The sequence below is a fragment of the Poeciliopsis prolifica genome, unplaced genomic scaffold, assembly GCF_027474105.1.
Source record: "Poeciliopsis prolifica strain line A6 unplaced genomic scaffold, Auburn_PproV2 SCAFFOLD131, whole genome shotgun sequence".
NCBI lineage: Eukaryota > Metazoa > Chordata > Actinopteri > Cyprinodontiformes > Poeciliidae > Poeciliopsis > Poeciliopsis prolifica.
The window spans coordinates 217,018-231,427 of record NW_026562506.1 but is presented as its reverse complement, the minus strand read 5'-3'; positions in this window follow the sequence as shown (position 1 = coordinate 231,427).

Genomic DNA, 14,410 nt, shown 5'->3' with positions numbered 1-14,410 from the left:
GATGCGCCCCGCCCCTGAAGCTGCAGGTTCAGCGCATCGAGATGGCTCGAGATGTCGCACACAGAAACTTCTTTTTCTGCTGTGTCCTTCCCTTTGCTTTCCAGAAACTGACATATTTCCTCATGCAGCTCGAAACATCTGTTCAGTACTTTTCCTCGGCTTAACCATCTCACCTCTGTGTGATACGAACCACACTCCTCCAGAAAAGACTTAAACTGGCGGTGATTCAGACCTTTGGCTCTTATAAAGTTAACCACTTGAGTTACTGTGGTCATAACATGTTCCATCTTTTGGGCTTTGCCACACAGGGATTCCTGATATATGATGCAGTGATAAACAGTTAGTTCACCTGCACAGTTCTCTTCCTGCATCTTCTCCCGGACCCTGCCCACCAGTCCACTTGTTTCACCGCACATCGCTGGTCCACCATCTGTCGTTTAATCCCACGAGTTTATCCCACGGTAGCTTTATTTCAGTTACACATTTGGAAACCTCCTCAAAGATTTCCTTTCCTGTGGTTGTGCCATGCATTGATTTGAATCCCAATAGCTCCTCCGTAACACACATGTTTGAGTCCACTCCACGGATGAAGACTGACAGCTGAGCAGTAGCCGATGCGTCGGTGCTCTCATCCACAGCAAGGGAGAATGCAACAAAATCGTTTCCTTTTTCCATTAGCTGGTCATACAGATTGATGGCAAGATCAGAGGTGTGATCAGCTACACTGTTTCTGGTCAGGCTTACAGTTGAAAATGCTGTTTTTTTTCTCTGGGCACACAAGGTCACAAACTTGCATTATGCAAATTTTTACAAACTCTCCCTCATTAAAGGGTCAGGCTGATTTTGCAATTTCTGCTGCCACAATTTAACTAGCTTTTACAAAAAAGCCACTCACTGTGTGGAGTGGCTATTTTCAACATATTTTGTTTTGAAACCAAACTTCTTTTCATCTCCTCCACTTTCTGGCCCCTTTGAGTCATGTCCAGGTCCTTGTATTTGTCATAGTGTTTTGTTCCATAGTGTCGTCGAATGTTGTACTGCTTCGTTATAGCCACGTTGAATCCACAGATCAGACAAACAGGTCTGTCTTTTACATATGTAAACAGATATTCTGTCTCCCACCTGTCCAGAAAGCTCCTGTTTTCTGCCTTTCTTTTCGGCACTTTTGGGAAGGGGTTCTACAGTGACAGTTGTAGCTTGAGATCGCTATAACTACTGTCACAGAGGAGAGGGCGATTCTGGGACCTGTCCTGATTGACGCGCCAAAACAACAGCAAGGCTTTATGGAATTTGTAGTATTAGCGATGAATGAATGCGCTGTATAATACAGCTGTATAACTCTGTAGTAATCCAGTGCTCTTGCTGGTGGGCCAGCACAAGTAGTCATTTGGTATAGCCTCGCGGGCCAAATATAATTACACTGCGGGCCAAATTTGGCCCACGGGCCAGAGTTTGACACTTATGAGTTAGAGCCTGAGACCCAGGTTCCTTTTGGACTAAGATGCTGTGATTTGGAAGCCAGTGTTCAATCTTCACCTGAGAGAGCACTTGAACAGCTTTCTCTAGATTATGATTGTAATAGACCTACAGAATAGTGGGTCCAATTTTTATCATTTTGTTCAATCAATCTCTATGTCCTCATTAGTGATTGCTGGCTTAATGGTGGATAAATTCTGGGTCATTTTTTTTCAAAGATAATATATGGACAGTTAATGGATGATACAAATCTTTTTGTCTTACCCCCAAGCGAACATGGGTTAGGGTTAGTAAGTAAGTAAGTGAAGTTACTTGGTATTAAGTACCTCCACTTAATAAAATTCCAAATTAATATTGATTTATTGCAGTAGCTCTTAATACAAGTTTTGTGTTATTTAAATTATAACTGAAGGTATTTTAAACCCTTTTTTTCTGAGAACTATAAATATGTAGAAATGTAATATTTGTGAGTATCATAAGCACCAGAGTTTTTCTAGAAAAATGTTTACCTTATTTGATCGTTTTAAAGGCTCTTCATTAAAGACAGTAAGAAATAAAGGAATACTCTCTTTACTGCCAGATGCTCTGCAATAGCCCTTCTGCTCTCTACTCCCATACAGAGCAGTCAGGTAGTGATAACTATCGGCATAAATCTTTAAAAATTTAATGATGAATTTTTAATCCCAACTTCCCCCAAGTCACACATTTTAAAGCAAAACACATGTTACACATTTTATTTACTTTCACTTCTCAATAGGAAGAAACATAACCAAAATTGGAACACAGTTTGTTCATTACTTTACTTAGGCTGAATCATGACAAACTGCTTTGTTATGCCTTAAATCAAAACTAGCAAAACTGGCTGCATTGCTTTAATAGATGTAGCTTTTTTGTTAAAGGAGGCAAATATCTCAATTATATTTAGCCCTTTAACTCTTATGTTAATAAGAAGAGTTTGAAATGGGCAGGAGGGGCTGAGCGTTACCACTAGCCGACAGCTCGGTGTGAGCCGAGAGGACCGGGGCAATGTTGCAGAGTAGCTGACAGTAAAAGAAGAAAGTATGCCTTTATTTGATTTCTGCCCATGCATTCACCTGCACCTCCCCTTTAGCCTCCCTGATCTCCACACACTAAATATTCCTTATCGCCCTTCACATCTCCCTGCTTCACAATTGTTTCTCTCCCCACTTCATTTTCAACCTCACCGCCATTCACCCCATCACCGTGCTCCCCTACTTTCCCACACACAATTTTTTTTTTGCTTTTTCACTGTCCACAATGACACCTCAACAATACTTTAAGCAGGGTCCGCAGTGGTGGCAGGCCCTACCACAGCACCCACCCACCCCCTGGCTACAGGAAAAACAGTAGAAAAAAATGCCAAAGACAGAAAATATACAAACACTCTCATGCTCTTCTTCCACTCTTCATACAAAGATGTGACTGTAACATGAGTGTAAATTTTCATCCACTCATCCATTATCTTCTTCTTTAATTTAATTATATCCAGTTGACATACATTTTTAAGGCAATATGGGTTTTTAACCAGTAACATGCAGTTGGGCCAAACACTGCTGTGCCAGTCTTCTTGTTGAATAGAATATGTATCCCACATCACCTTCCCACCAATTGCCATTTTCTCTGAAAATGTTTCGGCAGTAAACATTTTCAGGGAAAATGTTTTCTAAACTTCCTGAATTTACAAACTGTGTATGTAAGTTTAGGAACTGTACAGACACAGTCCTGAACTCTGAAAACATACAAACTTATTCAGCACAGTATGCCTGCAAGAGTCTTTCTTGACATTTTGACGCCTCAAAAGAACCATCAATATTTATATCCATAATGTTTACTGTGATTCAAAGTTCAGCTGCTGATTTCAACACTCCATGTTTCTGTGGGAAGGATAAATGCTGGTTGTGCTGCTGTTTGTGTTAGCTGATAACAAATCAGCATGTAAAGGGTATCTACTTCAAATTTTCCACTCAGCCTCTCTGCCTATAGCAATGGTAGAACTGACTCAGTGACCTTGTGCTGATTTGCTGAGATTAAATGGTGCAGATTCTAAGTTGTCCAAGACATGATTAACCTAACTGCTTAACTCGAAGGCAACTTAATTTGAGAAGAAGTGTACTAGATTTTCTGGGTAAATAAGATTGATTTATTGGATTCATTTTCTATAAATCATCAAAGTTTGACAATAACAAGGACTAGACACAAGAAATAGACATAATAAACAAGAATTACTAAGAAAGGACTGAACCAAAGCAACAACAAGGCTGATCTAATACCAAAAAAAAAAAAAAAAAAAAAAAAAAAACTAAAAAGCACTAAAATAAACTCCAAAACAACTAAAACAACCCAAGATGCTGCAGTAGCAAGTCTTGTACTCTGTAGTAATCCAGTGCTCTTGCTTGGGGCTGTTGCTAGAGGTCTGGTTTAATTAGTCTCCATTAATGATTCTTTAGCAGCTCTTTATAGTAGCTCTTTAATTACAAAATGTTATCAGATTAATCACACTGTTGCTGTGATTTATCACAATAGACCACAGTGCTTTATCTATGTGAACTTGAAATGTAAAAAATGCATGTTGTCCAGAAAATATTAAAGATGTCTCAAACAAAACATTGCAGTTTTCCATTTTTATTTTTTTTATTAAGGACAGTTTATAATAAGTAATTCTGTTCAAAATGAAATTTAGAAATGTCACTGCATTCTGAATGTGCTTTAGTATAAGGATAATTCATCATTGCAATAAGTACATACTACCTTGTTTCATCTAAAGGTTCATCGCAGTGTTTTTTAAAGAGGAATTTGTCGTTGAGTGCCCGTCTGATTCTCTTCACTCATCTTTTCATTTGCGTTTGCAGAATGAGTGACTGAGGTAAAAGACTGTGAACTAGGTAACCCTCTGTGGGAGAGAGTTTTTAGGTTAAAATAGGTGATGCGATTAACCTGCATTATGTAATATTTAAATGTGAAATCTTATTTGGGTTTAGGGACAGGGGAGGGGATATTCTCATCTTGAGAATCCGAGGGGATATTCTATCACGTCCTGTAGCTTTTTGGGGTTGAAGCTCCCTCAGTTCTGCCCTCCCCTGATTAACCATAAAGTGTGGAGGAGCCTGTGTGGAGCAGAAGAATGGAGATGCTACTGAGCTGCTTTGGAGGAGGAGGTTGGGTCGGGTGAGGCAATAGAGGTGAGGCAAGGATGCCTGGATGGTGGAATGACTGCACCTGCTAGCAAGAAGGTGCTAGCAGGTGACTGCTAGCACCTGCACACACTCTGCCTTTTCTTGATGAGCTTCGAGAGGTCGTCACCTGAAATGGTGAAGTACAGACCCAAAAGTTTGGACACACCTTTTCATTCAATGAGTTTCCTTTATTTTTATGACTATTGACATTGTAGATTTGCACTGAAGGCATCAAACTATAAATTAACACATGTGCAAATATGTACTAAACAAAAAAGTGTAAAACAACTGAAAATATGCCTTATATTGTAGTTTCTTCAAAGTAGCAACCTTTTGCTGTGATCACTGCTTTGCACACACTCTGCCTTTTCTTGATGAGCTTCGAGAGGTCGTCACCTGAAATGGTTTTCACTTCACAGGTGTGACCTGTCAGGTTGATAATTTGCTTTCTTGCCTTATAAATAATCCTGAAAATAAAGGAAACCCATTGAATGAGAAGGTTGTGTCCAAACTTTTAGTCTGTACTGTATGTAGTGATGGTGGTGGGTGAAGCATAATGGCTAAATCTATCTTTACATCCTCCCTCTTTGCTAGACTGAGCTTTGTGCCCTGTCATGGTTCTAAAACCATCTCAGACATCACTTAAGCAGTTCTCTCTCAGCTTCTGCTCCACCTTCCTCCTGTTCAAAATGTAATTTAGAAATGTCACTGCATTCTGAATGTGCTTTAGTATAAGGATAATTCCTTATACTCCTGTAGCAGTCTTTTCTCCTCCCTTTGTGCTGCTTTTATCTTCTCCTTATCTTAAATCTTTAAGACTACCTTCTTATAGTTGAGGACAGCTTTGACTCCTTGTGTTACTCATGGTTCATTATTTGGGTAACATTGAACATTCTTGAGAAGCAGGGTGAACCACGTGACAGTGAGTCATCCCCTCTAGATCCTCATCATGGGCTCCCAGCAGGACATCCCAATTCGTGACGTTGAAATAATCTCTCAGGGCCTCCTCTGCTTCAGGAGTCCATCTTCTGATGGAGCGAATGGAGACACCCTGCCTTTGGACCAGAGGTGGTACGAGGGTGCGTGTAAACCAGGTTGTGGTCTGACTTGCCCAGTGGGGGGAAGGACACAGCCGTATATCCATCTCTTACATTGGCGTATAGTAACTCAATTATTCTATATTTTCTGGTGAGATAATTGACAGACAACCTGGTGAAAAGCAGCAAGAGTGGAATCTGGAGTGACATGATTAAAATATTTAACATCTCCAGAAATTATTATGAGGGCTTCAAGTTGTTGAAACTAAAGTTGTGCTGTGACTAGGAGTCAAAGTAAGCAGGTTGGTCGGGTACCCCGTAACACAAACAATTTTTTGTGGGGGTACACAGTACCACTCGTGCAAAATTCTGTTCCCATGAAAATCGGTTCCCCCAGTGTCGGGAACGTGTATTGCAGCCAGAGACTATTTTCGGCTCTTCTGATCGATTTCTCAGCAAAGCAACTTATATAATCATGTCAAGGTTGTAACCTCGTTACTTTGGCAACTAAGAAGCAAATGTAACAAAAATCACAAGATTTGTTGTTGATGAAGAAAAGAATAAGCACAATTAAATATTTGCCTATAAGTTCATTTTTTTCCATGTAATGGAAGAGATTATTTCATGTGGCTAAAATATATGGTTTGCCCTAATAACTCTGGAAAATAAGGAGAAAATGCTACCAAAATCACAGGATTTGTTTTTGATGACAAGAGGAATAAGCACAGTTAAAGACTTACTGGTAAATTGTTTTGTGTTGTGGGGGAAACGGATTATTTCAGGTGGCTAAAATATTTGGTTCTCCCCTCATAACTGGCAAAAAATTTAGCAAATGTTTTCAAACGTGCAGGACTTGTTGATGAAGAGAGAAATAAACACAGTTAAAGACTTGCTGGTAAGTTAATTTGTTTCCATGTTATAGATGGGAACAGATTATTTCAGGCAGCTAATATATATGGTTCCCCCCTCATAAGTTTGTCAAATAAGGAAAGATACAAAAAAAAGAAAGATACGTGTGGCTTTTTGTTTTTCATGGCAGTATTTTATGTATCTGGAAATGAAAACACTCAAATTATCTCTATGAGATGCTTTGTGTGTGTAACCTGCTTAAAATCTGTGCAAAGATTTTAAACCACCCCCAATTTCTGTAAATTATTAGAAAATAAGGTAATAAAGTCAACAAAGTCAAAAGAAAAAGACCTTGAGAACTTGGAAGTAATGTATAAAGAAATTAGAGGTGATTTAAATGCTGAGCACCGGACAACAAAATCATGCTCTGAGAACGGAAACAAAACGTGATCATTCGCATGCTGTCTAATGAGGAACCTTCGAGTGTGAGTTTTCTAACTTACACGATTTATTGTTGATGATGAAAGGAATAAATACAGTTAAAGACTTACAGGTAAATGAATTTGTTTCCATTTTATGGAGGGGGAACAGATTATTTCAGGCAGCTGAAATATCCATTCTCTCCTTTCCGTGCCCCATAACTTCGGGAAAGAAAGAGCAACTGTTTCCAAATTCTCAAAAATTTTGTGTGACAGCATATAGTATACTAGAAATTTTCTTAATCCAGTAATCTGTCATATTTTACATTAGAACGGGATTTACCAGAAAATCTACATTCGCCTTCAATGTAAAGGACATTGCACTCAGTGGGAGGAGTGATGCTGTCCTTAGGATTGAAGGATGAAGACATGTCAGGGGAAAGTTTGGTAGCTGAGACACAAAGGACTTCACAGAGATGGCTATCAGTCATTCTGGTTCTCAGTCTGCTTTTGTTCTGATTAAACAGAGAAAATGGTTGTTCACAGCCGAACAGGCTCATCATTCTTTTTGCATGGGATCTCATCAGAGGAAACTTGGCATTATCCAAACTCTGATAGGAATCAGGGAGGGAGAGAAGCTAATGTTGACTCTTCAGAGAATCATCACATTGCATTTCATTCAGCTCTACCTGCAGACATTCTTCCACTTTTTCTGCTTCCACTAGGAAGGGAGTTGAGAACAGCTTAATTTGTTTTTCAATGACAGAAAAGTCCTGGAAACGGTGGTTGAATTCTGTCAGGAGGGTGCAATCACACACACACATATTTTTCCTTTTTAGCAGAAAGGTCGGCCTTTGAGAAAGCAGACTTGATTTCAGACAGCGCAGGAAAATGTGCAGCATTACAGCCTCGTAGTTGTGCCTCAAACAGGCAGAGCTTTACGCACAAGGCTTTCATGCCATACAGCTGTTCTTTTCCTTCTAGGTTCTTGTTCAGTGGATCCAGATGATGCGTAACATCAACTAAAATGCCAGTTCTGCCAGCTACAGAGGGTCACTTAGTTCATGATTCATGAAAAAAATCAAAAGCACTCTTCTCTTTTAAAACTGGTCGATTTCTGATGTCAGCGAATAAAACCGCTGCAGCAGCACATCAGAGTGGAAGAACATCCCCGTATTCAGCGTCCACGTCAGATTGGAGAGCCTGAAATCTTGTGTGTCCTCCTCGAGCTCGAATTATGTTGACAGTTTTAATAAGAGTTCGTCACATCGCTCAGCTGGACAGTCTTGGCACACAGCGCTTCTTGGTGGATTATACAGTTCATCCTAACAACCTCACCTCTGCTCTCTTTTACCTTTGCGCACATCAACGATGCCAATCCTTTGCGCTCGCCCGTCATGACCGGGGCTCCATCTGTTGTTACTCCGCAGAGCTTGTCCCAATTAACCCCCATCTTTTCAAGTGCCTCTGACACAGCTTCAAAAATATTTTTTTTCCGTCGTTGTGCCTTTTAGGCTCATAGTAAGCAGCTCCTCCGCACAGCAAAAATGATAATCAAATCCCCTCAAAAACATGAACAGCTGCGCGGTGTCTGTGGCGTCTGAGCTCTCATCTCATGCTATTGAGTAAAAATCAAAAGCACAAGCTTTGTCTCTCAGCTGAAGTTTCAGGGCAGCTGACAAGTCTTCTATTCTCTGCACGACTGTATTTCTGAATGAGCTCACATTGTTGAAATCAGACACTGTTGTTGGACACATTATGTGTGCCTTTGATGAGGCACTGCTTTATGAAATCACCGTCTGAAAACGGTTTGCTGTGCTGGGCATTAAGTTAAGCGACTTCATAACTCGCTGTTGTGGCGTTTTCCTGTATTTTATTAGCACAAAAAACCTGCTGTTGAGCTAACAGGCTAGCTGCCATTTGTTGAGCTAACAGGCTAGCTGCCATTTGTTGAGCTAACAGGCCAGCTGCCATTTGTTGAGCTAACAGGCTAGCTGCCATTTGTTGAGCTAACAGGCTAGCTTTCATTTGTTGAGCTAAGAGGCTAGCTGCCATTTGCTTGACTTTCTGTGTTCTTTCAGCACCAGTGTACGATGTGTAGCTCTGAAGTTTGATCCGATAGTGCCGACGGACATTATACTCTTTCATCACAGCAACATCTTCATTGCAAATCAAACAGACACACTTTCCGTTGATTTCTTTGAAACAGTTCTCATCTTCCCACCGTGTTTGAAATGTCCTACACCCACTTGCTATTTTGCGTTTCTTCGGTGTTGCCATTTCTGGTGATTCAAGGTAAAAGCTTTTCTTCGGTTAATTTCGTTTCTGTGGCTGGCTCCATCTAGTGTTGAAACTGAGAAGTGCAACAGAGTTGAGCTTAAGCTTTTTGTGAGCTCCATATTCAGTTATATTTTCAGAGTTTGCTGCGGGCCAAAAAAACTGGTCCACGGGCCAAATAGTTTGGACACTCCTGCTGTAAAGTTTACCTTCGAGCAAACTCCGCCAAAAGGAATCGCAGCGCCGTTTTGGGTCGCTGCCGTACTCTGAACGCCCTCTGGGGGCGGTACCACCCTATTGAGAAACGCTATCTTAGATCCAGCTGCCGCTCATTGTCACTAATAAGAAAAGACCTTAAGTAGGAGCACTTTCCCGGAGGAGGTTGCCTAAAGGAGCAGTGGTAACAGACAAGCCTTTAGCTATGAGATCTTATGGCTCCGAGTTGGCTCCGTACTCCTGTACTGTCTCTTCCCCCACAGAACCAGTTACCAGATCCGTCTTTCATGCCTCTCACCTGGATTCTTCGTTTAAATCCTGATTTCCTCGGTCTCCTCGCTGCTCCTTATGGCCTTGTTCCAGGAGAACATTTGGAACATCAGCAATAAGCTTGTCTGTCCACCGTCAGTCCTCCATCAACACAACCACCTGAAAACGTCAATAACCACATCACCGGACATCATCACTTCCTGCCAACCTCAACTATTGCTCATTCCACGTCTGCCCATCTCCATCCTCAGACCTTAAGCTGTTGCACAATCTTTTCATCCTCATTTCTGTTTTTACTTCCTAATCTAATAATTTGCCTCTCTCCTCAGTTCCTCTTCTGGTCTGGTATTTGGGTTGGTCATTTAATGAAACATTCGTTAAGATTAGCAGAGAAAATACGTTTTATACCTGTTTAAGGTTTATTTTCATAAATGAGAGAGCTTATCTAAATTAGTTGGTTGCTGGTATGATTCCTGGGTAGAGAGAACCTGGCAATTTTAAACAAGGTTGAGATCAGGGGAGGACTTTTACTAGATTAAATTAAATTGCAGGTCAATAACAGGGAAATTAGACTCAATTCTTTGAAGGCTCAGTCTAAACCAAGTCTTTAAACGTTTTCTCATCAAATCCACAACATCGAAGTTACAAGTTGGTATAGTCAGAAAAGCAACCATATACTGATTGTCCTTAGTGTCAGGATCTTGGGTTGTTTGACCTGGTTTTCTTTTTTTGCATGTGTTCCTTCTCTTTGATCACATCAGCCAGGTTTCTGTTTCACTTTGGTTCAGTCCCAGTAATTCTAGTTTGCTTCTTGTGTATAAATAAACCTCTTCACAAGTCCTTAGTTAGTTACTTAGTTTTATTAGTCATTCTTTCATGTGAAATTCATTTCCTAGACCCCAGTGTTCTCCCCTCACCTACCTATGTCAATTTCCCTTGCTGCAACTTTATTTTAAACCATTTTGATAAATTCTTAATAGCATAGATGCTCAGGAAAGTGTGTAAATAGCAAACCCATTCATGCTTTTATTTCAGTGTTTCCAGCCAGAAGAATTCTCACATTTACACAGTTTAAACAATGGGAAAACATTAGACCCAGCATCCTTCTGGTGTTGGTCAGATTGTCTGGTGCAAAATTGAAGCTTTGCTTCTCTCAGAATGCCCCAGGGCAGTAGCATGACATCATTACTGTGTGAATGTGCCCTTTGAGATTTCATTTTGAATTATCAAAATGAAATTAGTTGAGCTATTGTTGAACTAGTCCATCATTACAACCACTTTGTGCTGTTCTTTGAAGGTAATCATCTCCCTACAGCCTCCTTATTTTGCACTCACATATGGTATCAGTTTTCTGTAAAATATGATTCGTTGCAAACCTTTTAAATCTAGAAAAAACAGTGAAAAGTTTCAGAGCCAGACCCAGCAGGCTAATGGTCAATGGTCACATACTCAGGCAATGTCTAACTATGTGAAGTTTGAAGCAAGGATTCGTCCTTGAAACAAGTAAAGTGTTTCAAGCAAAGATTTTTTTCATCTCATTTGTGAAGTCACTTGTAAGTTTGAGCTGGAAGATGAAAACATGGATGGTACAAAACAAACATAATGACCAGGTTTTATTCTGGAAATGTAATGAAATCTGATATTTTATTTTTTGAACACTACAGGCTGAAAAACTGTATGTAATATTATTAAGAACAATTAAAGTAAGGTAATTTTATTTATATAGCATATTTTCAGCAACAAGGCAATTCAAAGTGCTTTAAACAAATTAAAAGAAAATACAACAAAACAAACCCACGGAAAGAGAAAAATAAGAAAAACAAACAAAAAATTAAGCTAAACGCAAGCTGACAACTGTGACCAAATTTTCTTCTTAGTCCCTTTATTATATTGCTTTTCTTTTCATGTATATCTCTGTTTTGGTATTGTTATTATTAGCATCATTCTTTTTTGTGTTATTACTTAATTCTTATGTTCATGTGTATTAAGTTATCTTTAAAAATCTGAAATACATTTTCATAAGTTGGTCTTCCTTTTCAGATTGCTTATTCATATAATAAGTGTCATTCTAATAACCCTACAGAGCACTCTGTTTTATGGAGGTGTGGTGTAGTTTATGTATCATCAGTGTTTCGTTTGTTTTCATCATATTTTTGGCCTTTCGGGTATCAGGGTGCTGACTTTCACTGAGGACAACTTTGATCTATTGACATCAAAATGTGACTTAGTTAGACGTCTCTAAAATCTATATGCAGCTAATTTATATTTTTTCTGTGAGGAAAAGGTATACTGGGTAGTAAAAAGTATGACACGCATGCCCAAAGGAGACAGGATTTCTGAAATGAAAGAGCATTGGTTCATTGATGAGAAGTACTAGATTTTTTTTGATGGAGAAAAACAACTGAAGACACAATTGACTTGACCTGGTGTGTGGTGCTGGTGGTGGTTAGGTCAGAGATGGAGGTGGGTAAATCATCCTAAACATAAATGAGCAAATTTAATCATGAAACTAATTTTCACCCTCCAAATGCATGCTCTAATATCGCTAATCCTGCCTACAGAATTATGCTTACATTACAGGCTTACATCTGTCATGTGTGAGTTTTGGAGTAGACCCAAAAGCCGAAGGCAGTGTGGAAATTTAATGAAGAGGGGAAAAATAAAAATGCAAGGGCCAGGGTACAAGAAAACCCCTCCCCCCACCCAAAAAAAGCAAAGCCAGAGACCCAAGGGCATACAAGTAATCCAGGGAAGTGAATAACAAGGGAAGTGAAAGACAAACACTTGTGGCTGAGACACAGAGGCTTAAAGAATGGGAAGATAGTGTGTGAGAACACTAGATCAGAACAGATGAGCTAATTAATAACTTGATAATAGGGAGATGAGAAAGTGGCACAGGAAAGCTGGGAAGATACAGAGGGGAGCACATGGGAGTGGGAAATAATTCTGTCTTGTGAAATTTTAAGCAGGATTGGGGGTGATCAGTGATAAATAACGACAACACGCTGTTCTGCTAGAATAAATGTGTTCTTTTATTCCGCCACAAATTACAGCAAATTCATTCACACAACAAAATATACGTAATGCTTAGATTCTTTCAATCCGCTCTTACCGTGACACAGTGAACTGGAGAGCCGACATTTCGGGGAAGAGCTACAGCATCACGTAACTGGGCATCCGTACGTAACCCACAGCAGAGACTCTCCTGAACAATGGGACTTTTCTGCCTTTTATACTCATTACCAAAACAACCTCGAATGAAAGAAGGGAATGGCCATTTCCCCTCTTCCAGACGGGTTAGCCAATCAGAATGCTACTTCCCTGCCCACGACTCGACCATGAGCTCATTCCATGACTCAATCAATATACAGCACTCAACTTCCTGTTGTGCTTTAAATGTGTTGAAAATGTATAAAATGAGCCTGAAATATACAATTTACCAAAGAACATAGAAAATTCTTATATCAAATTCTAACACTAAAGAAAGACTAAAGAAAACCTGATGATCTGAAAAAGACAAAGACATAAAGAGAAATCATAAAAGAACTTAACAGATCTAATAATACCTAAGGAACACAGAAACTAGAATAACAAAAAAAATCACTAGATAAAGAAACAAACCTAACTAGAATAATTAAGGAAGAACAGAAGAAAACAAAGGAGAAATAAATAGAAAAACACAAAGGAACACCAAAAATACAGAAAATGACAAAACTCCTAAACCAAACTCAAACAACTAGATCCCAACATTTGTAGAAAATCATGTGTTCGCCATGCTGAGTTTTTGATGTATGAGGTCACAGAAGAGTCAGTGAGTTGTATTCACAAATTACATTTACTAATACCAAAATACAGCTGGTCCATTATGATCTGCTAACAGACAAAATGGCACCCCAGAACAGTTTTCCGTTCCCTTTGTTAGCATCTCTCAAAGCTACATCCCAAAAAGGGCATTACCTACTTTGTCATATCTTCTTGGATCACGTTGCTGTTGTCTTTGAAAGTTCTTTATTCTTTGACCCGCTTGGACAAACAACTATTGTCACAAAACGTTCTTTCACAGAAAACACAGCAGAAACATTTAATCAAATCTACTCTTCCTCCTCACTCTTAAGCTTCAGTTATTACAACTAAAAACTAGCAATCAGCCCAAAACCTGGGAGTAGTGATGGACTCAGACCTGAACCCTGTGAGCCACATAAAGACAGTTACAAAGTCGGCCTTCTATCACCTGAAGAACATCTCCAGTATTAGAGGACTAATGTCTCAGCCAGATCTAGAGAAACTCATCCATGCGTTTATCTTTAGTCGCATTGATTATTGTAACAGCGTCTTCACAGGCCTGGCCAACAAATCAATCAAACAGCTGCAGCTGATCCAGAAGCTGCTGCTCACGTTCACGTTAGCTAACAGAGATAGAAGGAAAACAGTATTCTCAACATATCATACTAGCTAAACCATACAGAACCAAGCAGTTTCACGACCACTATATTCTGGTGCTAATATTCTTGCTGCTTCTTATTTATAACAAGAGGTAGCAACTATAGAGAGAGCATGTCATTCTTCAAACCACATTTGTCAAAGTCAAGGCCCAGCCTGCGAATTAATTATCTATGGCTCCCAGGATGATATTTAATTGGTATTAGAAACATTCGCTGGTGTTTTGCATGCA